Raw genomic sequence first — 23,282 nt, 5'->3', positions numbered from 1 at the left:
ATAAAATAAAAATTAAGATGACATTTCCTCAAAGTAGAGTAAAATATAATATGTCAGTCAATGTGAATTTTCCTGATGAGACTGAGAAAGGTTCTTTCCTACATTTTTATGTTATATAGGCAATTGTGTTGCCCTAAGAAAGGATTTTTGATTTTTAACAGCTATGAATGTAAGATCTTTATGCTTTTGTACAGTTGCGAGTGGCGACTTTATTGTCAGATCTTTATGCTTCTGTACTATTGTGAGTGACCGCATTCATAAAGATCACTGATTGCTTCTAAGAGTTAACCTGAGGCACATAAAATAAAAATTAAGATGACATTTCCTCAAAGTAGAGTAAAATATAATATGTCAGTCAATGTGAATTTTCCTGATGAGACTGAGAAAGGTTTTCTCCTACATGTACATGTTTATGTTATATACATGTAGGCAATTGTGTTGGCCCAAGATAATTAAGGTTTGGATTTTTAACAGTTATGAATGCAAGATCTTTATGCTTTTGAGGCACATAAAAAATAATTTCAGGTGACATTTACTCAAAGTAGAGTGAAATATAATCTACATCAGTCAATGTGAATTTTCCCTGAGGAGGGGAGGTTCTGTCCTACATGTTTATGTTATATAGGCAATTGTGTTGGCCCGAGATAGGGTTTGAATTTTTGACCATTATGAGCATGAGATCTGTCAGTTTGCAAGTGGTGAATTTATTCTCAGAGCTTTTTAAGCTTCTGTACTATTGCGAGTTACTACATTGTATTCATAAGGGGATTTGGAGTTTCAACTATTATGAGTGTGAGATCTTTATGCTTTTGAACAGATATTTACTGCAGCTTCTTTTAGAACTTTACAACTGCTAATGTAAGTAATATCTTACATGTATATTAAATGTTTTTTTAGGAACTAACAAGACAAAGAGCTGCTCTTAAAAGCTGACTGAAAATGAGGTGCCAATCATGAAAAGGGAAGGGCTGCAGAAATTTTAATTTTTGAGGCATTGCGCCTAGAAACATACCAGTAATTGCAACTTGTTCTGTGAGTATGCTGTGCCAGAACTGTTGGCCTCAGTACTGAACACATGGATAGAGTAATTCAACTCAGATTTCATGAAATAGAAGTAAGGCATCATAAGACACTGATTCCATTATTTTGTTGACTATTGTGAATCAACAATTGAAACATTGAATTTTGTGTTTCATTGTGTCCATCATTTAGTGTTGTTTCACAGGGTGATTAGGAAAACCACTCTTAATTTATTGTTATATTATGAAGTGATGTCATTATGTTTGTTTTATATCATAAACTGTGCCATGCACATTGCATTTTTACAAAATGTACAGAAAACAATCAATGGATTAGATAGTTTGCTCAGTGACCTTGCCAAATTGTTGTTGTTATGTTGCTAATTTGAACCAGAATCAACAAGATAAAAAATAAGAAAAAATAAGTAAACAATCTGTTTTTGGTGGTACTAAGGAAGGGTTCTGCACCTATTTAGAATTTGACTACCCCATCATTCTAACCACCAATAGTTTAAGAGTATATTGCTTCTGTGCACTATATATAAGGGTGTGTAAACACAGGCCTGTTTCCACTAATGGAATCAGGCCTGAATGCTTCACAGCTGGCTTCGCAGATCCAGTGATTAAATCATTTATTTAAGACTTGTCCCAAAACATTCAAAAAATTTTTATAACTACTACGTGGGAGGTGCGGTGGCCTAATGGTTAGCGCGCTCGACACCGAGTCGAACAGCCTGGGTTCGAGGCCTGGCTGGGGCGCTACGTTGTGTTCTTTGGCAAGACACTTTGCTCTCACAGTGCCTCTCTCCACCCGGTGTATAAATGGGTACCGGCGAATTTACTGCTGGGGGTAACCCTGCGATGGACTAGCATCCCATCCAGGGGGGAGTAGCAATACTCCTAGTCGCTTAATGCTACGGAAACCGGGATAAGCTCTGGCTGTATGGGCCTTATGGCTTGGACACAGACTTCACCTAAAATACTGTATTTATTCGATTAAGCGCCCTGGTCGCTTATTGAATTTTCGGACCTTGGGAGTGGGTGCTTATTTAAGGTGGGCGCTAATTTGAGGTTGGGCGCTTAATCAAATAAATCCGCTATTTAATTTAATAAAAAAAAATTAGCCAGTCTCATCTGACAGCAAAAAATTTTACTATATTCATTTTTATTGTACGTATTTATAAACGACTGTTTGAAACACTTTATGTGACTCTTTGTAATTTATGTAGGGAAGTAAGACAAAATAAAGAAATAAACAAATATATATAAATATTGGTTTCACTGTACATGTTTGTCCACAGCATGCTTCTGGTCCCCCCCCCCCCCCCCCGGCCCCACCCTTTTTTAGCAATTTGTATCATTTAGAATGCATCAAAAGGTGAAGCAAGGCTAAGTGATTGTGAAACTTTTGTTGGACTTTAATGGGAATAAAACACAAATAAAAGATGGATGTGAAACTTTTGTTGGACTTTAATGGGAATAAAACACAAATAAAAGATGGATGTGAAACTTTTGTTGGACATTAATGAGAATAAAACACAAATAAAAGATGGATGTGAAACTTTTGTTGGACATTAATGAGAATTAAACACATAAAAGATGGATGTGAAACTTTTGTTGGACATTAATGAGAATTAAACACACATTAAAGATGACTGTGAAGCTTTTGTTGTACATTTTAATGAGAATTAAAGGTAAACTAAAGATGGTTTTTGGAGACCTTTCCAAAAAGTTAAAGGTAAACTAATTGTATCTTTATTGACCATTTATGAAAGCCTTTTAAAGCCTATGAAATGATTCTTTGAGTTAGCTTTTATCTTAAAATGCAATTTGTATGAAATGGTTCATTAGTATACCTTTATTTCATAAATAAAAGTTCATTAAAGGTACATTTAAAGTCTTTCCTAATGAAATTAAATGTGGTTTAAATACTTCAAATGTACAACTTTAATCTACCTTTAAAAGCAATTAAATCCGTTATTTCGTCCTGTGGAAGCTTTGTCGTCTTTTAAATAGCGAGCTTTGATCTTTATTTTTTTCTACACAAACTTAACTTAAAGTGATAGCTGGTCTTCACACTCTTTCTTGCTGGTCTAACGTTCCTTTCTTGTTGAAATTTAATCATGAGCAAAATTTATCTCTCTTAAGTTTGACTAAAATTTTCATTAAGTAAATATTGAGAAGACCGTCCTAGGTAAATACAACTAGGCACGGGTGTAGCTGAGTGAATAAACAGCACTTAGTTTCAGTTTTCAGCTGTCAATTTCATATTCTATCGTTATTGAATAAGGAGCTCTTGAGGGACAAAAAGCCATACAACACATCCTGATCTCCACAGAGACCTAACCTCCAACAGGAGCTTCATAGCTTATCACGGAAAGCTGACTTCAACGAGAAACCTCCACTAAGGTAAGGAATATTTTCATAACTATTTTACAACATTAACAGCTAAGTGATAAAGTTGCGCGTTATTCCATGCACCAACGCCAAGCGAACGAGAGAGATTAGTTCCTTTATGAAACCCGTTCCTTGATTTTGCTTCGTAAAATGGCTGTTTAACATGCCGTATTTTCGGAATCACTCATTTGTGACATGTTGGCAAACGACTTAGAGTTTCGTTTTTCTATTTTCTCGTATAGGCTTAGGCCCTTTTAAAGGGATTATGTTTCGAGAAGAGTGACGCATAAGGCAGCTTTACGTGGCTCTTACCCACACGTAGTTTACAATTTCATGGAAAATGGAACTAAAAGTTTATTATTCGAGACCATACTCCGTTGCTGTTCTTCGGAACTATAATAAGAATGGAAATCCGCTGAAAGCCGCTTGGAAGCGATTTAAGTGATGACTGATGTTCATCATTCAACGATTCTTTCAGCCAAATCAACCGAAAACAGTTTTTCCCAACAAAACCTAACAAACCTCGACCAGTCCAACCATGAAACCGAAAACAGCTGTTCCTCATAGAACACCGCCAAACCTTTAACACCCGCTTTAACCCGGAAAAACGACTGTAAAAGTGTTCTATTAGGTCCTATTAGAACACTTAAACCAATTCATTCAGACCCGGTTGCGGTTAAAACGGCACTCACTTGCTCCAAATAGAAGAGTCAGAACTGGTGTGCCACGTACACAGAATGAGTTAATGAATGCGGCAGAGTATCACGTACGCGTACTCAGCATGAAACCTTGTTATATGCTAAAGAAATCAGTCTACCATCAACTACTCTTAGATGTGCATGTAGGAATTATTGAATGCTTTCCGAAATACATTTTTAATTGAGATATCATTACATCTGGGGATTATTCTTAAAGACGGCTTACAAAAGCTACCTGGGAGAAAACATATTCGGTGTCCAAGTCCAATTTGTGCCTGATTGAAATCAACTTGAGCAGTGTGGACAACTTTGGCGCGGGTTTCTTTGAAATTCTTCCATATTTTGTGGTATTTGTAATCATAAATGGGTTAATTGAAATAGAAAATTGTTGATAGATTTCACTGAAATGGAGTTCTTGAAGTCCAAAAACTTATAATAACTCCGCAATGAGTTGCCAAATTTAAATGTTTTAAGGTTCTTTAAGGGCATTGGTGCAAAAACTAAACTAGCCGACTCGAGTGAAAATAGTGTGCCAAAAAGTAACAAAAATGAGCCGAGTAAGAGAAAAAGAAGCATTGCAATCCTAGACGACGAGGAAATTGAAGAGCTTCAGAGCACTGAGATCAGTAAAAATACTTTCAAAGGACTGAGTATGCTGTTCGTCGCCTTCAAGCCTGTTACAATTAAAAAATTATTAAAAACCCCCCCCCCGCCGTCATGATCGATATCGGGTAAATGGCTGGTGTTGACAAGCATCAACAAAACTAATGCAAGCGACCTACTATATTATATAGCACTTTTGCCGTGAAATACGAGCCACGAGAAAAGATAGCTTTGTGAAGGGATGCGAACTATCCAACACTGAACACTTACCGAAATGGTTCGGGGCATAATTTCCCAATCCGGCCGATGACAAAAAGCACGATGTATTTACAACAACAAGATATTTCAAAGAAACAGTAGTGAGAGATATCCGCACTCCACGCTGAAAAAGTATCTTAGGCACAGGCCCGAGGGTATTGACGAACTTAATTTGCAGCCCACCGACCGCCCGAATGAAAACATCCGGAATAAGAAGTTCCTCCTGAAGAGGGACAGCTCTGGAAACATCGGACGCCGACCAACTCCTCCTGTTGAAAAATCAGGCATCCAAAGCCTAAGGGATCAATCCCCTGAAAATCTCGGAGCTCATTGCATGGCCATGCTAATGCCAGTTCCATCCAGTCCTACCGCCATTAAAATCACAGAAGGAAATGTTTGACAGACTGACAGAACCAGCAAGATCCTCTACAACTGAATACAACAATACGGTCAAGGCCTCTAGTTCTCAACAGCGGCAGTTCCTCGCCAATTTGTTTCTGTACAAAACAAATTAAGGTTCACTCGAAACGCGGGATTTCATTATTTTGTACAGTACACCTATTGGTATTCTTAGTAGTAGTCCTAGTATTCTAATAACACAATCTACGTCCAATTCAATGCTGCTATGCCGATTTCAGTTTGTAACTTATCACAGGGCGGTGGAGTGAGAAGACAAAAGCGCGTTATATTGACGTCTCCCTCGTAAGCAACACTGTAAGAGGATCGCGATTTTATCACATGTCGATATACAATCGATTTTCCTAACTTTGTCGTAGCTCAGTTAAACCCCAATGTGTACTTTCGATCTAAAAACGTCGTCCAAATCAAAGAAGTGTACTTGGGGCTTCTCGGCAACAAAAAGAGCTTATAAATAAAGATGGATAAAAGATAGCAGACCCCCTAAGAATTCTTACAGAACAGAAAAATGAAGTTTTAGGGAAATTGGAATAGCTCCTTCTTAAGAAAAGGAATATTTCCATAGCTCGAGTAACAGACGTTGGCGATGCACGTTCTGCTTATCGGTCGCCGCTTTAATTTCGGCAAGATGTGAGCACAAATATTGATAAAACGACGTCTGTTGACTCAGGCTCATTTTCCACGTTTGCTTGCAGGTGAAGCAAGATGACAGTTCTGAGCTTGGTGTGTCTTTTGCTCGGAGTTTCCCTGATAACTGCTGGGGGTAAGCGAAATAAACATGACTTAATACTAAGAGATCATTCCTTTATACAGTGGGTTTTTACCGACAAAAAGCAAGTCGCTGGACGAGGGTTAGGCAGGAGAAAAAAGACCCCTCCAATACTTTAACTTCAATACCTCAAAATCCGTAGTTTTAGCCTCTAGTGGTATGGACCATTTCAGACGAAACTTTTTTGGTTAAAAAATTTGTCTGGAGTTTTTCTTGATAGATATGGTTGACAACTGCAAGGATGTTGCTATTCCACATGAGATGCCATCCGGGGATGGGGTGAATAGGAGATTACGTCATGGAGTGTTCAGGGAGCTAGACTTGAAAAATGGAAAGTCCTTTATTCTTGTCACTTTGCAGGTTTTTATTGTGAACAGTTTTTGGAATCGTCCCCCTACCAGTTCAATCCCTATTCTGCCTGGGATAGGGCAGAGAGTTCGTCCCGTCTGTACACTTGGCCTGGGAAAAACAGAAGACGCAAATATAAAAAATATAAATGGGAATTTTCAGTGGCACTTACACAGGGTGGCTCTTCGTCCACTGTTCCCGATCGAAATGGAATTTAGCAGTGTTGATTTTTGTGGAGGGAGGAAAACCGGAGAACCCGGAGAAAAACCCTCGGAGCGAGGACGAGAACCAACAACAAACTCAACCCACATATGACGCCGGATCCGGAAATCGAACCCGGGCCACATTGGTGGGAGGCGAGCGCTCTCACCACTACGCCATCCCTGCTCCCCAAATTAGGTTTTAGATCCCACCAATGAACATTCTTAAAGAAACTGTTGTGTGACGGTTTTTCCTTGTTCGTTTCTTTCAGAAATGTCCAAATGTAAACTTGATCTTGGTTTGGTGGTTGACACGACAAAAAGTATCAAGAAAGAAAACATTCCAAAAGTAAAGGAAGCGCTCCGGCATCTAGTGAACAAGTTTAACATCTCAACCAACGGAACTCACGTATCGCTTCTAACGTTCCACAAGAAAAGCAAGATCCACAACAAGTTTAAAGACGTCCGTTATCACAACAACGAAGCCATGGAAGGTTTGATAAACAAAAGTTTTACTAAGTTGCTTCAACCCACCCGCCTCGACATAGCCCTGAAGACTGCGGATTCCCTGTACGCAGGTAAGAGTGGAAAAAGGCGTGGTGTACGGGGTGCCATGGTTGTGTACACTGATGGAAGATCACACCCTGCCACAGAGAACTTTTTCCTGGAAGTTGTAGGGCTGAAGGTAAGTCCATGAAGCAGAACAAATAGCGCAGCTTGAAAACTCAAGCCTAGATTTGCCTTTTGTAATTTGTCTTACCTGTTCTTTTGAGATTTTCTTTGATTGAGAGAAAATTTTGTACATCAGTCGCAGCTTGTGACTTTATAACTCGGTTATAGCTCTTAAGTTACTCTAAATAGATAGAAAAGTAAAGGTTTAATTTAACTGCGCTCACAAAATGGTACTCTTTAACCCTTCTTTTTGGAAGCGCCGTCATTGAACCACTTGTGACGTCATCAATTAGCACGTCAGTGGACTTTTGTGATAACCAGCTGATAGTCTTTGGATTTACCTTTCTACAGGACTGTTCATTTTGAATATCGGTTGCATTCTGACAGAGCTAATCAAAGAAAAACACGATCCGTTTTTTGTGCAAAATCGGTGCTTACAGAGGACAATACACCTGATCAAGGTCCCTTTTTCAGGGTTTTCCAATGATAACGTCAAAACTTTTTCAGCCAGAAGAATATGAAGAGTAGAAAGTAACGAGAATATAAAAAAAACCGAAGGAAAAGGATCCAGAAAAAAATTGGAACGGTTCAGCAAGTCCAAATTTTGGCTTATGCGCATGTACCAAAGTGAAATATTGTACATTTTTACATGGAATCTTTATCAAAATGTTGCTGCAGTGTGAAATAGTGCTTTTTAACATAGTTGAGGTAAATTCAAGATCATAGCACCAAAAATTCAGTTTAACGGGGAGGGGGGAATTTGGGAGTGAAAGGGTTAAAATAAGAGCTGACTGAACATCCCTTTGTGTTTCAATCAGGCTTTCCCTTCCAAGATAGAAACGAAGCTCTCACAGTAAAATGAGGTCCTGATCGTTAAACTAAACAACTTTGAAAATTATATTCTCTGTGCTCCCACCAGACTTTGTATTTTTGTTCCAAATTAATTTGACGTGCTTTTTATGAGGCTGCAGATGGGTGACAAGGGGCATTTATCCAAGTCCTGGCTAGTGAAGCAAAGATTAAATCAACGAAATTACAGCAGTTGTTTGTTTTTATTTTAATTTTCAGATAAGAGGTGTCCACATTGTCGTCGTTGGAATTGGTCCAGAAGCCAAAAAACCAAAGTATCGCAAAGTCCTTGAATTTATCGGCGGAAAAAACTTAATCTTTGTGGACGACTATGCTAGCCTTGACGATGCAACCAAGGACATCACAAAATTGATTTGTCGTTAGTTGAAACTCGTGGTTTTAATTTCGTTCTTTCGGGTTCTATCATTCAGTCTCAAATGAAATATAAGTACTCGGATGCAATTTAAGGTAACTATGTATTTCTTACGGGAACGTGGGCCTACTAAGAACAACTGGAGGGCCTAATGGTCAGTGCGTTGGAATCCGAATCGTCAGGTCTGGGTCGAAAACGGGTTAGGGTCATTCTATTTTGTTCTTTGGCAGGAAGTTTTTCTATCTACCCAAGAGTATTAATTGGTTCCCGCGAGCTGTAAGAGTAATCTGACAAAATACTGGGGGTTAACTACCTGCCATGGACTAGAATCCCATCCTTTGGGAGATAGCAAGCCTTCTTGCCGCTTCATACCAGGGCAACCCGAATTAAGCACCGTTCTCTTGAGCTACAAGGCCTCTGAAAACGTTTAACATTTACCAGATTTACTATTTATTCCCCCAGCACCGGATCCTTGTGAAAACTCCAAGGGAATGGACGTGTCATTTTTGATAGACAAAACCAAAAGTCTGGGAGTGACGAACTTCTTGCTGCTCAAAGGTTTCCTTCTTCAACTCATTGACGCGATGCACATTGGCCCAAATGCTACACACACCGGCATAATCACGTTCAACAGGAAACCCAAAGTTCTAAGCACCTTCGCAGACGTGAAGATGCACAGCAACCAGGCTGTTCACGAGGTTGTTACCAAAATGCCCTTCGACCTTGGCGATCGTACCTTTATTGACAAAGCTTTGCTGGCTGCCAACAACAGGCTTTTTACCGAGGGGGAGGGGATCGGCCGAAGTTCCCAAATGTTTTGATTCTTTTTACGGATGGAAGGACCAACCCAAGGTCCAAACCTTTCTCTGAGATCACCCCTCTGTTAAAGGTTAGACTAACACATAATCTGAAGTAAATGAAGAAGCGTTCTCAAGTTGAATTCTCGGAAAAAAGATTTTCCGAGTTCCCCCAACGGGAGTCGAACCCATGACCTTCCAAGATTACCGGTTGGACGCTCTAACCACTGAGCTATGGGAGACTCGTGGTGAGCGAGGTCATATTCTAGGTTCATATGAGTGACACATGTCTTCATTTACTTCACTTTATCCAAGTTGCCATTTCACTTTACATTTAAACACATAATCTATTGGTTCTTTTTATGCAATTTTCGATTTTTATCACCTTTTATCGGGGGCTTAAATGTACATGGTCAAATACCAATTTGTAAATGAAACTCGTAAATTTAAATATGGTTATTAAGTAAGTGCATGTTATAGTTTTTTCAATAATGTAGCATTCTTGACCCAAGAGTCTTCGCTGCACATCAAACACCAAAAGCTTTTGGAAACGCTATTAAAATTACCAGAATTTGGCTTTTTATTACAACCCATACTCCGTAGTCCAAAGCAAAAATAGTGGTGCTAAATAAATGCAAAGACTGGGACTTTCGCTTAAAATTCTGAGCGAAAGCCCAGTGTTTATTTAACAAAATTTCCGTATAACAGCATATTTCTTTATGCGGGTAAATTGATCCAGTTCCTTACTTAAAGAAAGCAATAGCACAAGTAATAGACTCCCTTCAATAAAACTAACACATACATTTCAACCATTTTTCGACGTTTTAAATTGCAGTTTAAAATAAGTTCCCGAAAATGATTAAAAACTGGTCAAAATTTCAAGACTTGCCTTATTTTGAACCGAAATTCTAAACTTCTGGTGAACTGTCAACTAGACTTAGATAAAAGAATACAAAGTTAGTCCCAAATCCACTCTCTCGTTTCGGCAAATGTTTTCTCAAATCAAATGGATATTGACGCGTTTTTACTGTTTCAGCCAAAAGGCAATTCAGCAGACTAAATTTTAAGCTATTCATGCCTAACTTATCTTACTTTTTTCATCAAAAGGCCAAAGCTGTCCGCATCATTGTTGTTGGAATTGGCCAGTATGAGGATTTTCAAGGGCAGCTGGAAGAAATTGCAGGAAAAAATGTTCACAATCCAAGCAACTTTGATGAGCTGTCAGATTTGTTTGACGATATTCTGGCTGAAACTTGTAGTAAGTAAACTCAGTGTTTATATTTCAGAAAGCTTAATTTGTTTGAGCGCAAACTTTAACCGGTTTAGTTGTCAAGAGACAATTATACAAATGAACGGACATCTATTTTTGTTATAATTCTTAAGACAGTCACCAAAGTGTAAACTATCATTTTATATACGTTTAATGCTGTTGTTTTCAGGTGTGGATGGTGGCTTTTCTCGCTGGAGTTTCTGGACTGACTGCCATGTGACTTGTGGTGACGGATACCAAATAAGAACCAGAACCTGCACATACCCCACTCCCCAGGGGTATGGAGAAGATTGTCATGGTCCCGACTATGAGACCAGGTTGTGTTATGAAAAACCGTGTCCGCCAGAAGGTAATAGTTCAATTTTATCACGTATTGTCCGGGGACTGGGGAATCTATGCTCGTTTTTTTTTTTTAAATTTTAAAGGAAAAAAAAAAAAAAAGAACGACCAAGGCAAATGATATAACAAATTGTATTATTTCCTATTTGTTGTGAGTGACAAAGATGTGTACTAAATGAATAAATTTTTATTCAAATCCAACCTGTAACAAACGTTTTCTTCACCCATCAGTTATGTGAACGTGTACATAAGAACATTTCACCTACCTTCCATTAGGCCCAAATTTTTTAAAAAAAAAATTACGAACGTTCAGCCTCGGCCGAAAATGAGACGTTCTTATATATAAAAAAGAGTGTATCTAGCGTTATCCTCAAGCTTTACCAGACGAGGGTATGGACCCATTAATTTGATATTTTTATTTCCCATTTCGATGTTCAGTACTTTCACCGCCAAAGAACGAGACTTTGTTCCCCCAAACCACGGTAATAAAGATACCTAGGCCCGGCCTGAGGCCCTGGGTTATTATTCTTGTATCTTATTGATTCTAACATTATTATCACTGAAATCTTTCTAGTTGACGGAGGTCAAATGCCCCTTATCTGAGGACGAATGAATGGAACAAGGCACTATCACTTAACAGTAAGCAATTAAAAATTCAACTTTATGTTTGTTGCCCTCCCCCCCCCCCCCGGGGGCATTCTCTATATGGCACTGATGACTCCTCTCACCTATAAGGGGCTGCAAAAAACGTGTTGTGGGGCCATTTAGGTTGTCCTTTTCAAATTTTTACAGTTGCTACATATTATGATTCTTCCTGGGGCGTAAAGAGTGTCTAGAAGACCTAGAAGGACTTGCCACCCAAAAAAAGTTACTTAAGAAATTTCTTTGACTCTTGTGTGGCTTGCGTTTCTTATCATTGATTAATATAAGGGACTACAGCGGTACATGTTAGGGAATAAAATGAAATGGAGCCACGTCCCAAAAATGAATTCTGGTTAAACTCGACACGACCTAGAACAAATGCAGCTAGGGGAAGAATGAAAAGCTTGAATCCTAAACTTATGGCTTATACGACGCTGCCTCAAAATCTCAGTTACAAGAAGGTGATTAAACGAAACCTAACACACACTTTTTCATCCCGATAGGTGATGCTCATGCGGTGATCAAAATACAGGGAAACCAAGAAGAAGGGACTCACATGCATAGTTTAGCAATTTGAAAAGGTGTAAAATTAGTCTTAAGTTTTCTGCGGTGTGATAGATTTGTGGGAATAAAACACGCATGTTTAAACGAATCTCCTCTGTTTGCATGCTATTGTCTGGGAACGAGAGAGAATGATTTGAAGAACTAACTCATGCAGCAAGTGACCCGTATGAAAAACCTTAAGGAGCTAGAGCCGTTTTCAATCGAGTGTCGTAAACCAAACCAAAGTAATTACTCTGGCCAATCACGACACAGACAATCCAGTGAACTAATCAAAACTCGAAGCAAATACATGTAGCTGGCACGAGCGCGGGAAAACGTGCGCGAGCTTCACGATTGGTTGGTTTTACTCCTGATTGGCTGGAAGTGGCGCGAGATTTTAGCCAATCACTAGCGTAGTAATGCAAACCAAAGCAAACGCAATTTACTTCGACACTCAGTGACCGCTCTAACTTGAAAGCTGAGTCAAAACAGATAGAATCATGATACTTAAGTAGACGATGGAATAAACAGTTCATTTGAAAAGACAATTAAGCAAAGGTGGATCCAAGAGACAGGCTCGGGTCCGATACGTTTTTCCCCGTCCCTCTTTGAAGCAAGAAGGGAACACCTCCACTCTAACCCCATTCTAGGCCCATTGACGAGCAAGAAATAACACCTCTTCGATTCGCCTCCTCCCGCACTCCCTGAGCACATATTGATTCGTCGCTAGAAATTAGAAATCCGTAAAGTACGCACACTCTACTTTCCTTCTTTTCCTTGAACGAGCATTTTCAGGCTATTTTCAACCACATCCAATCAACATGCCGCAACATCCAGCTGACGATAACTTTTGAAATACACATTTTGTTTATGCATTGCTCGTATTTTTCCGAGCCCCGTAATTACACGATATAGCAACGAATATGCGAGTGTATCAGCACAGGGCACAGAGGAGTCAAGTTTGTCCGCAATTCAAAATCTCTACCGTGCAAAACGACCTCAAAAGCTTTTCAAAGCGATCGTGTGAGCCGTACGTGATACATCAACGCCGTCATGCGATACTTGTTTGCAGATCGTCTGGTGATATCGTATTCTGACAATGGTCGCCTGGGGCGAAAAAATCGTCGCCCGAAGGGCGACGAATTTCTTTTTGGAACGCCCTGGAAACGCCCACAAACATTGATGTCTGCGGATGTCGCATGAGGGTATGAATACGATCACCAAACCAGACGATCTGTAAACAAGTATCGCATGACGGCGTTGTATCACGTACGGCTCACACGATCGCTTTAAAAAGCTTTTGAAGGTCGTTTTGCACGGTAGAGATTTTGAATTGCGGACTTGACTCCTCTGTGCCCTGTGGTATTAGCAACGAATATGCGAGTGTACTAAGCAAGTCTTAGTCCTCCTGACCGCGCGACAACACAAGCTCGATTGAAAGGTTGTAAAAGCACGGTTTAAAACAGAGTGATGATCTGGAGCCTAAGCGGCTGCGCGAGCACTGATTGTGAATGTGATACGTGATTTGGTAATTAATTAAGTCAAGCTGGAGTTAGAAACTGGAAGAAAACAACAGCGAGCACGTCAGCAGAGCTTTATATACGAGTAATTTTAAAATTTATAGTTGCGTATCAAACGCACATATCACTTGCGAATAGGTTTCTCTCTTGGTTTCTGAAAGGGTAACATCCGACACCGAGTTACGTAAATTATTCGTACACAAAGGTATATGGCAATCCTTGTGTTTGGGCATTATTGTGCTGTTCTCTCAAATAATTTCGTAAGGGCTCTCGTGGACATTTTTGGCCCCAGGCTATCTCTGTTTTTATTAAAAGTTAGCAGTCCGGATTTAGACACAGTGATAAAAAATATTCATTCAGTGAAAACATTGTGGAACGGAAAGGGAACTTGTGACTGCGACTCAGATGCGTTTACATCCACGCCCTTATCCTTCTTGGAGTGGGTCTTCAATGATTTCTCGTCCTTTTCAACGTACTTTGTCAACCTAATTCCCAGCAGTTTGTTGCAGTATCACATTAAGAACAACGTCACTAGATGCCGTGTCACCCTGTAATAACGAAACGAAACTGCTTTTCTGTTTATTGACAGCCCAAGAACGACTGAGCTAAAAACAACCGAGAGGGGGAGGGGAGGAAACGAGATAAATGTGAAAGATATATATATAGACACAAAGAAAAAATTCCTATAGCTAAAAAGCTTTACAGTGCGAGCTTTCGATTCGCAAAATAGCGGCTTTTAAAGATTTGCCATTTTAAAGATACCCGCATTTAAAGACTCCCCGTTTTAAAGTTTCGCCATTTTAAAGATTCCCGCATTTAAAGACTCCCCGTTTTAAAGATTCCCCATTTTAAAGATTCCCCGTTTTAAAGATTCCCCGTTTTAAAGATTTCCCGTTTTAAAGATTCCCCGTTTTAAAGTTTCGCCATTTTAAAGATTCCCGCATTAAAGACTCCCCGTTTTAAAGATTCCCCGTTTTAAAGATTCCCGCTTTTAAAGATTCCCCGTTTTAAAGATTCCCGCTTTTAAAGATTCCCCATGTTAAAGATTCCCGCTTTTAAAGATTCCCCGTTTTAAAGATTCCCGCTTTTAAAGATTCCCCGTTTTAAAGATTCCCGCTTTTAAAGATTCCCCATTTTAAAGATTCCCGCTTTTAAAGATTCCCCGTTTTAAAGATTCCCTAGCCCATTCCCCATTCCTCATTTCCCATTCCCCAATTCCCCATTCCCTGTTTTAAAGATAGCCTCCTTTAAGTGCGCCTTTTGGGACATCTCATGCTAACGTATTGCGGTTACAAAAAGTATTTTGTAGCATTGGCAACGGTGATCATTTTTACAAGCACGCGCAACGGAGGCGGCGAAGTATGAAACATGAAAAATTCATTCATATTGTATGTAGACAGAATTAAAACTAATAATATTACGTTCTCTTACAAATGAAAAGTGTGTAAAGTTTTTTAACTGTTTCATTTCATGTCGAAGTTCTATGGTGGGATTTATTTTCCATACGTTAATGTTTTTGATTTTTAAGTATAGATAGGCATTTCCTGGTGACTCTTCATGTCACATGATTACGTTGAACTCTGGAGTTAAAAAATTATAAATTAAAATGTCGCTAATAGTTATTTTTTATGATTGTTACATTTTCGCTAAATATGTTTATTAAACTTTAAACATCGAAAGCTGCTAAGAGAACTTGTAGTTTCATAATACTGGCTTATTGCCCAATTATACTAAAAACACGAGCGAGACAGTGTGATACCCTTTGTGCCACTTGGGCACGGAAAGGCTGAGTTAGAGAGTAAGTACAGTGAGTGATGTGTTAAAATTCTTATTACAACCAAAAGGAAACAGTAAAAAACGAGTCAATATAACAGGGTTTTGCAAGTGTGCGTTAAACTGTCAGCGGGCTAGGGGGTAAAACGGACGGTGGGGCACTAATAACCTACCTCCAATCACAGCGCAGTGTTTATTGTTTGTAAATTTAATTAAAATGTAATGTTCCAGTTTGGCTCGACTCGATGAGTTTTTTAATATTTCAAGTTCGCCGCGGCAAGAAGTATCATCACTTGTCGGCTAAATAAAGGTAAGTTCTTGATTTCGGGATAGTTCCTTGGTATAGGTGTCATATTACCCATGTTGGACTTAAAATGTTAGGTTTGTAAGAAGTGTCAAGTACCATTGATACAGCAGCTACGCACTAAGATCACGCTTTCCTTGCCTCAGTGCGAACTGATTTTGTTTGTTAAAGAAAGATTTGCATGGTTTCTAGTTCTAGAGAAGAGAACACAAGACCCATTTTGAAACGTTTAATGCAAACAACTGATCAACAGTTTAAAAACCCTTTCAACGTTGAACCGGCAGAAGTACTTTACAAATCCGTGAACCAAATACACAATTTGGAAACTAAATTCGCTCATTTCATTAAGTTGTTCCCCACAAACAAATTTTTTAATTTTGTCAAAAATTGCTTATTTACACGCAAAAGAACTGTAAAGGTTTTTTAAAATTAAAGTGTCAGTGGGACCAAACGAGAAAATAAAGCAAAGGACTTTTCTACTTTCCCATATTGTGTGAAGGGTCTTTTAAAGAGAAATGTTTGTGAACTAACACAATTAAATCTGCTCGAATTCTTTTCCTGAATAAAAAAGAGGCAACAGAAAAATGAAGAGCAGAAAATCTGTGTCCTGAACTTGCCAGCTCCTGTGGCCTTTTTCAAAAATCATTGCTGGCCTTTTTTCATACCCATAACGATATTTTCATCTCTCCCAAAACAAAAGGCAATATATTGCGTGAAATTATAAAATGTATTTTATTTCCTCTTAAAGATACCCACTGAGAAAATAGAAGTATCTTTCTGCTTTCATATTACACATTTTTCTTAAGCAAGTTTAACGCCATGGAAATTAGTAGAAACTAATTATTTGGTACTACAACACGAAGTTATCGAAAGAACAGAAACTGAACTCTCTGTTAAACAAATTGCCTTCTGGTTATATAGTTGTATACCAACAGAAACATTGAGCTTTCAGCTTTATTACTTGACACAATTTAGATCTCAAATCGAGACCCTTGAAGCTACTTGTCAAAACCCATGAAAACATTTTGATGAGGCAGTAATGAAGATGTCCAAATACAGTGTTGAGATCTCGATTTGAACCCTTTGAAGTCTCCGACATGCTACTAATAACCTCTCGCGACTCGTCAAAACCCTAAAATGTTTACCCAATAAACATTAATCAATGTAAGGACCTAGAGGAAAGTTTACTAAGCTCCAGTGGAGGTCTCTAAAGAGACCAGAAACGAAGCTTATCTGTAGTTAAAAAGCGGCGTAACTGTAAGAATGGGGAGGGGGAAAGTGAAGAAGGGTGACAGTCTAGCGCGCCTTCGTCGCTTTTACATTATCCTCCCAATTCTTCTTGCGACTTCGTTGCTATCATTTTGTCATTGCACAACAAAAACGGTCAGCTAGCGCTAAGCAGCGATGACTGATCTGCTGGCCTGGGACAGAACCTGCGGGTAGGCGGGCTGTGTTTTGCGCCGGTTGCTATGTTTTCGGCGGCGGAGCTGGGAGCTTAACAATGCCTTGTGTATTAATTTTCATTCCCTGAATCAAAAGTCTTCCAATAATTTGCAATTCCGTTCTTATGCTGCTTTTGTTATGTTGAATCTTTTACCTTAGCATTGTCTTCGACGTTTCATTACAAATATATTTTCATAAATAAACCCGAATATTTAAACAGAACTCTTTTCACTTTCCTCTTACCGTGGTATTAACGGTAAGAGAGCCGGAGCGCAAAACAATGTCTTAACTCTAGCCAATTGTTTCATTTTGTTTTTAGGTAAAGCAACATGCCAATTCTAAGCTTTGTGGTTCTTTTGCTCGGATTTTCCTCGATATCTGCTGGGGGTAAGTAACACAGAGATTGCAGTGTACACAGGAAGGCTACCCTGCTTGTCTTTAACTGGCATTAGTATCCTGTTTCGATGCCTGCCTCTCTATTAATTCTGACACTAGGATCTAGAAGCACTTTCTCAGTTTTATATTTTAAGGCAATGGCCATTTGATCGATCCATTTAGGTCACGCGGCATAACAATCTGGATGTACCTTCTTGTTGAATTCTGAACTAAAACTTGGGGCTGTCTCGTAGAAGGTGTCTTAGTAAAAAAGTACACGTCCGTACATCTCAAAAGTTTATTCTCAAATACTTTTACAGAACATGTGAACTGAAGATCACGTGATAACAACAACTACACAGGACAACCAACTTATCATAACAGTGTCTTTCTGTCCTGTGTCGGCAGAATTGGTTGGTGATATAGCACTGACCAATAAAGGACAGTCTTGCCCTTCAACGTAAACTTGTTCAATGTAAACTTGTTGAAGATTTGCATCTTTTTCATCTTCGTTACCAGAGTACAGCAGGGGTTCCTCGATGACATTTTTTTGAAAGGTGTTCCATCTGCACTTTCTGATCTCAACTGGTACTATACCCATCTTGAATTATGTGTCTTAAACCATTTGCATAATAAAGACTCCTGAACGAGGAACCTAAAAACTTAACAATTTTTCATAAACTTTTTTGTGATATCTTTTTTCTCTTCTTTTTTTTTCCTTCAGAAAAATCCAAATGTAAACTTGATCTAGGTTTGTTGGTTGACACGACAAAAAGTATCAAGTATGACAACCTTCCAAAGCTGAAGGCAGCGCTCCGGCATCTTGTCAACCAGTTTGATGTCTCAACCGACGGAACTCACGTATCGCTTCAAACGTTCGACAAGACGAGCACGCTCCACAACAAGTTTAACGACGCCCTTTATCACAGCAACAAAGCCATCGATGATTTGATAACCAACGGTATTAATGAACTGAGCCAACCTACACGCCTCGACCTAGCATTGGAAATGTGCTAAGGATTCCATGTTCACAGATGAGAGTGGACAAAGGCCTGGTGAACGGGGTGCCATGGTTCTCTACACTGATGGAAGATCACACCCTGATACAGAAGACTTTTTCCTGGAAGTTGTAGGGATTAAGGCAAGTATATGAAGCAGAACAGTTATAGGGATTACAAATAATGCAGCTTGAAAACTCGTGCCTAGGTTTACCTTTCGTATTTCGTCCTACCTGTTATTTTGATATTTTCTTCGATTGGAAGATAATTATGTACATCAGTCGCAACTGATGAGGTTTAACTTAAAGGGACTGTGTCACGGATTTTAGCCAAATTTAGGCACGGGAAATGACCATCAAATTTGGTCAAATATATAAAAGTAACCTCTTAAAATATTGGAGGAACATTTTAATAACACATGTACAGCAAATACGAAAGACGGTACGGATGGCCAAAAGTGACGAAGATTAAAACGATTGCGATATGGGTTTTTGAAATATTGTTGGGCTGAACAGTTTTAAAAGTTAATCTTACCCGAGAGACACATTTGGTTGCAATGAAGCTATGGTTTTGTCATTAAGATTCATAGCAGTAATTTCTTTGCATTACGATTACCGGGTAAGTTTCATGGCGAGTATTTGGCAAAACTTAATGAAATAATCTTAACTCAGCCGTGACACAGTCCCTTTAATAGCGCTAGCAATTTGTATTCTCCAAAATAAAGGCCAGGATCTTCAAGCAGAATTAACCTGTCAAGATAGAAACGAAGGTCCCTTATGTCCCTTATTGGGAAGTCTCACAGGAAAAATGACGCCGTGAGCGTAGTTTGAAGGTTTAACTAAATGTCTTGCAACATAATATTCTCTGCACTCTCACTGGGCGTTTTTTCCCTTCGTTTTTTCCAAGTTGTCAGCTGGAGTATATACTGTATATATTTAGGTTGACGTGTTTTTTATACATCAAAGGCGGTTGAAAGACTGGGAGGATTTATCTGAGTACAAGGTGATAGCCACTTTTGCATCAACGAGATTTAAAGTAGTTGGTTGATTTTATTTTGATTTTTAGATGAGAGGTGTCCGCATTATCGTCGTTGGCATCGGTCCAGACGCCCGTAAACCAAAGTACCGCCAAGTGCTAGAATTTATCGGTGGCAAAAACTTATTTTTTGTGGACGACTATGCTAGCCTTGACGCTGCAACACAGGACATCAAAAATTTGATCTGTCGTAAGTTGAAACTCGTACATCTGATTACTTTTTAACTTTTTTAACTTTATTCATCCTATCTCAAATGAAGCAGTGCCCAGACAGTATCCATGTACAGTCAACTCTCTCTAAAACGGACACCGTCGGAAACGGCTGCAACTGTCCGTTTTAGAGAGTTGCCTGTCTTATAGGGAGCTTTGTTACAGTAAAATGACTGAAAAACGGCAGGGACAGGAGCAACACGAGGTGTCCGTTTTAAAGAAGTGTCCATCTTATAGAGGTGTCCCTTAAGAGAGAGTTGACTGTAATCCTAACGGGGACGTGGGCCTTCACTGGCGAGGGGGGGGGGGGGGGGGGGGGGAGGAAATGGTCACTGCGTTGGAAGTCATTAGGTCCGGGTCCGGGAAATCTTTCTTTTTTATATACCTCTCTCCACCCAGTAGTTTTTAATTAGTACCGGCGAGCTAGCTGTAAGGGCAACCTAACAAATTGCTATGGGTGTGTGCTTTGTGTAGCATTCCATCCTTGGAAGGAGCAAGCCTCCTAGCCGCTTCAAAACACAGCAACGTGAATTAAACGCCGGCCTCTTGAGCTGCAAAGCTCCGTAAACATTTAATATTTATATTTATTCCTCCAGCACCGGATCCTTGTGAAAACTCCAAAGGAATGGACGTGTCATTTGTGATAGACAAGACCAGTAGTCTGGGGGTGGTGAACTTCTTGCTGCTCAAAGGTTTCCTTCTTGAACTCATTGCCGCGATGCACATTGGCCCAGATGCTACACACACCGGCATAATCACGTTCAATAGGAAACCCAAAGTTCTAAGCACCTTTGCAGACGTGAAGATGCACAGCAATCAAGCTGTTCACGAGTTTATTGCTAAAATGTCCGTCGTTCTTGGTGACCGCACCTTCACTGACAAAGCTTTGATGGCCGCCGACAATAAGCTCTTTACAGAAGAAGGAGGGGACCGGCCGAAGTTTCCAAATGTTCTGATTCTTTTAACGGATGGAAGAACCAATCCTAAATCAAAACCTTTCTCTGAAATTACACCGCTGTTGAAGGTTAGACTTATTGGTTTTTCTTAAATGTATTTTACAATACATTTTACAATATTATTGCCAGCGATCAGTGACCCATCGGTATCTAACACGTGCATGGTTGCATATACTCAGTGTTGTAAAAGGTCGTATACCCGGCAAGTTCGAATACTGTAGATCATTTATCAGTGTACAAGAATTAAATGCGTGTGCGTCAAAATGATGTCGACGTCAGGTAAAGTAAAAGTTAACCAAATTTAAACTCTTCGAGACCTTATGACCTAAAAATTAACTTGAATGGGGTCAAGGACGCCGTCTCCCCTTTCGTCTGGGGCATGGAACATTTAAATTCGAAGCCTTAACTTCTTCGCCATATCTGTTTTTCGAATGCAGGAAATACCATCTCAGGGAGCCTAGATGTTTAAATTTTCCGGGCAGGCCCCGCTCAGCCACATGTTTTCCCGGCCGCTTGTTTCTGAATTTCCTGTATTCACACCCTGTCACGCGCGGTACCAGACACGGGAGGTCTAGAGTATTATGAGCCACCTTAAACCTGCAAGTCTTATGGCAAACGAAATAAACTGATTCCTTTCTTTTCCGTTTTTCGTCCAAAGGCCAAAAATGTTCGCATTATTGCTGTTGGAATTGGCCAGTATGAGGATTTTCAAGGTCAGCTGGAAGAAATTGCAGGAAAAAATGTTCACAATGCAAGCAACTTTGATGAGCTGTCAGATTTGTTTGACGATATTCTGGCTGAAACTTGTAGTAAGTAAACTCAGTGCTTTTACGATTTAACATTTCTTTCAGCGCAAGCTTCACCCTTTCGATTGCGTGTTATTGTATTTTAGGTTATACCTGTAGACAGCTTGGGTATGAATTATCGTAACTTATCGTTAACCCGAAAATATTCCCGATGTTTTCAGGTGTGGATGGTGGCTTTTCTCGCTGGAGTTTCTGGTCTGAATGCAGTGTAACTTGTGGTGGCGGAAACCAAAAAAGAACCAGAACCTGTACTTACCCCCCTCCCCAGGGGCATGGAGAAGATTGTCAAGGCCCCCGCCTGGAGACCAGGGTGTGTAATGAAACACCCTGTGCAGATGGTGAGAACTGTTTAACTTTATCATGTTTTGTTTGGAATCTTGGTCCTTTCATGGTAATTAAAATTCTACTCCCCCCCCCCCGGGGGGGGGGGGTTAAATCTATGGATGTGTATCTCAGATAGAAGACTTGCTTAACTCTCGAATTCTATGAAAAATCTGCGGAGTTCTCGAAATATCACGAAAACATGAAAAGCTACTGCACTTGCGGTTTTGCCATCTCATTTCCACTTGGTTGTTTCCACACAGTGGTAACGAACAAGCCTTTCGTTACTTCAAACCTGTGTGGTATTATAGGAACTTATTTATATCAAAGAAACTTCCTTGGACCTTGGGTTATGGTCATTTATTCCTTGTTTCACTCGGTTTTATTTTATTGCATTTTTCACCATTGTCAAAATTTTATTTTTAGCTGACGAGGGCAGGATCGGAACCTAGCTTCAAGCAACGTTGAACGCGGAGAAACGAAACGAATAAGGTAACCACTTGTCAGTTAGTAACGCGAAATACAAACTAAACCTCTTCTTAATGTTTTTCTTGTTCCCTCTTGGCGCTCCTCAAGCAGACAGAGAAGGGATGTCTGCACCTTTATTTTTCACTTTCTGCAACCATGGATCAAGATCACTTAACAACAGGCCCAATTACTTCTTTTTAAGGCATGTCTTATTAAACATCAGAACAGCAACAACAGATACTGTAACTCAAGAACTGTAACCATAAGGGCCTACAGATTTTTCTAAATACAATTCAGGTGTTTTTTTTATTTATTTCTTATCCCGATAGGTGCTAGTCATGCAGTGATCGCACTGGGTTTGGAGCTGGGCAAACAAGACACAAGGAATTCATATGCAGAGTTTTGCAATTTAAAATGTGTTAAATTAGTCTTAAATTTGTAGTAAAATAAAAATATGGGAACAAAACGCACGCCTTTTGATTTTTGGCCACGCTAAGACCGCGAAAGATTGACTCGAACTGGAGAACTCCCGCAGTGGATGACCTATATAAATAGTTTACTAGTACAAGTGGAAATGTTCCGTATGATTGATGTCAAAGCTGTGTCGAATCAGCAAAGTCACATTCAGTGAGACGTTGGAATATTAGAAAAGTACGCAAATAGCGACGGGTAGACCGTACAAGGGTCATACCATGGAGGGAGCCCCCTCCTTGAAAAAATTTACCCCAAAGAACGCAAATTTGATTTCTTCTAACACTTTTTGAAGCAAAAAGAACCAATATTCACTTTGCCCCTTTTTTCGAGCAAGAAAGGGCCGTTCCCCCTCCCCCCCCCCCCCCCCCACACACACACACACACACACACAAACTCCTTTTAGGC

At 39.6% G+C, this 23,282-nt stretch overlaps 2 pseudogenes across 2 annotated transcripts; both read left to right on the top strand.

Annotated features, from left to right (window-relative positions):
- Nucleotides 1-3,323: 3,323 nt before the first annotated feature.
- LOC144658577 (collagen alpha-6(VI) chain-like) lies at nt 3,324-12,303 on the top strand (annotated as a pseudogene). The gene is made up of 9 exons (XR_013571745.1): nt 3,324-3,428; nt 6,088-6,155; nt 6,982-7,394; nt 8,450-8,609; nt 9,066-9,492; nt 10,508-10,658; nt 10,840-11,019; nt 11,584-11,648; nt 12,155-12,303. The product of XR_013571745.1 is annotated as a collagen alpha-6(VI) chain-like (transcript).
- Nucleotides 12,304-15,730: 3,427 nt separating this feature from the next.
- LOC144658579 (collagen alpha-6(VI) chain-like) lies at nt 15,731-22,869 on the top strand (annotated as a pseudogene). Its single transcript, XR_013571746.1, has 9 exons — nt 15,731-15,797; nt 17,554-17,621; nt 18,334-18,750; nt 19,673-19,832; nt 20,449-20,876; nt 21,467-21,617; nt 21,776-21,952; nt 22,362-22,427; nt 22,733-22,869. The product of XR_013571746.1 is annotated as a collagen alpha-6(VI) chain-like (transcript).
- Nucleotides 22,870-23,282: the final 413 nt, after the last annotated feature.

The sequence above is a fragment of the Oculina patagonica genome, chromosome 6 (assembly GCF_052425735.1).
Source record: "Oculina patagonica isolate OP01 chromosome 6, crgOcupat, whole genome shotgun sequence".
Classification (NCBI taxonomy): Eukaryota; Metazoa; Cnidaria; class Anthozoa; order Scleractinia; family Oculinidae; genus Oculina; species Oculina patagonica.
The sequence above is the reverse complement of the archived record's forward strand: the minus strand, read 5'-3'. Positions and strand labels throughout refer to the sequence as shown.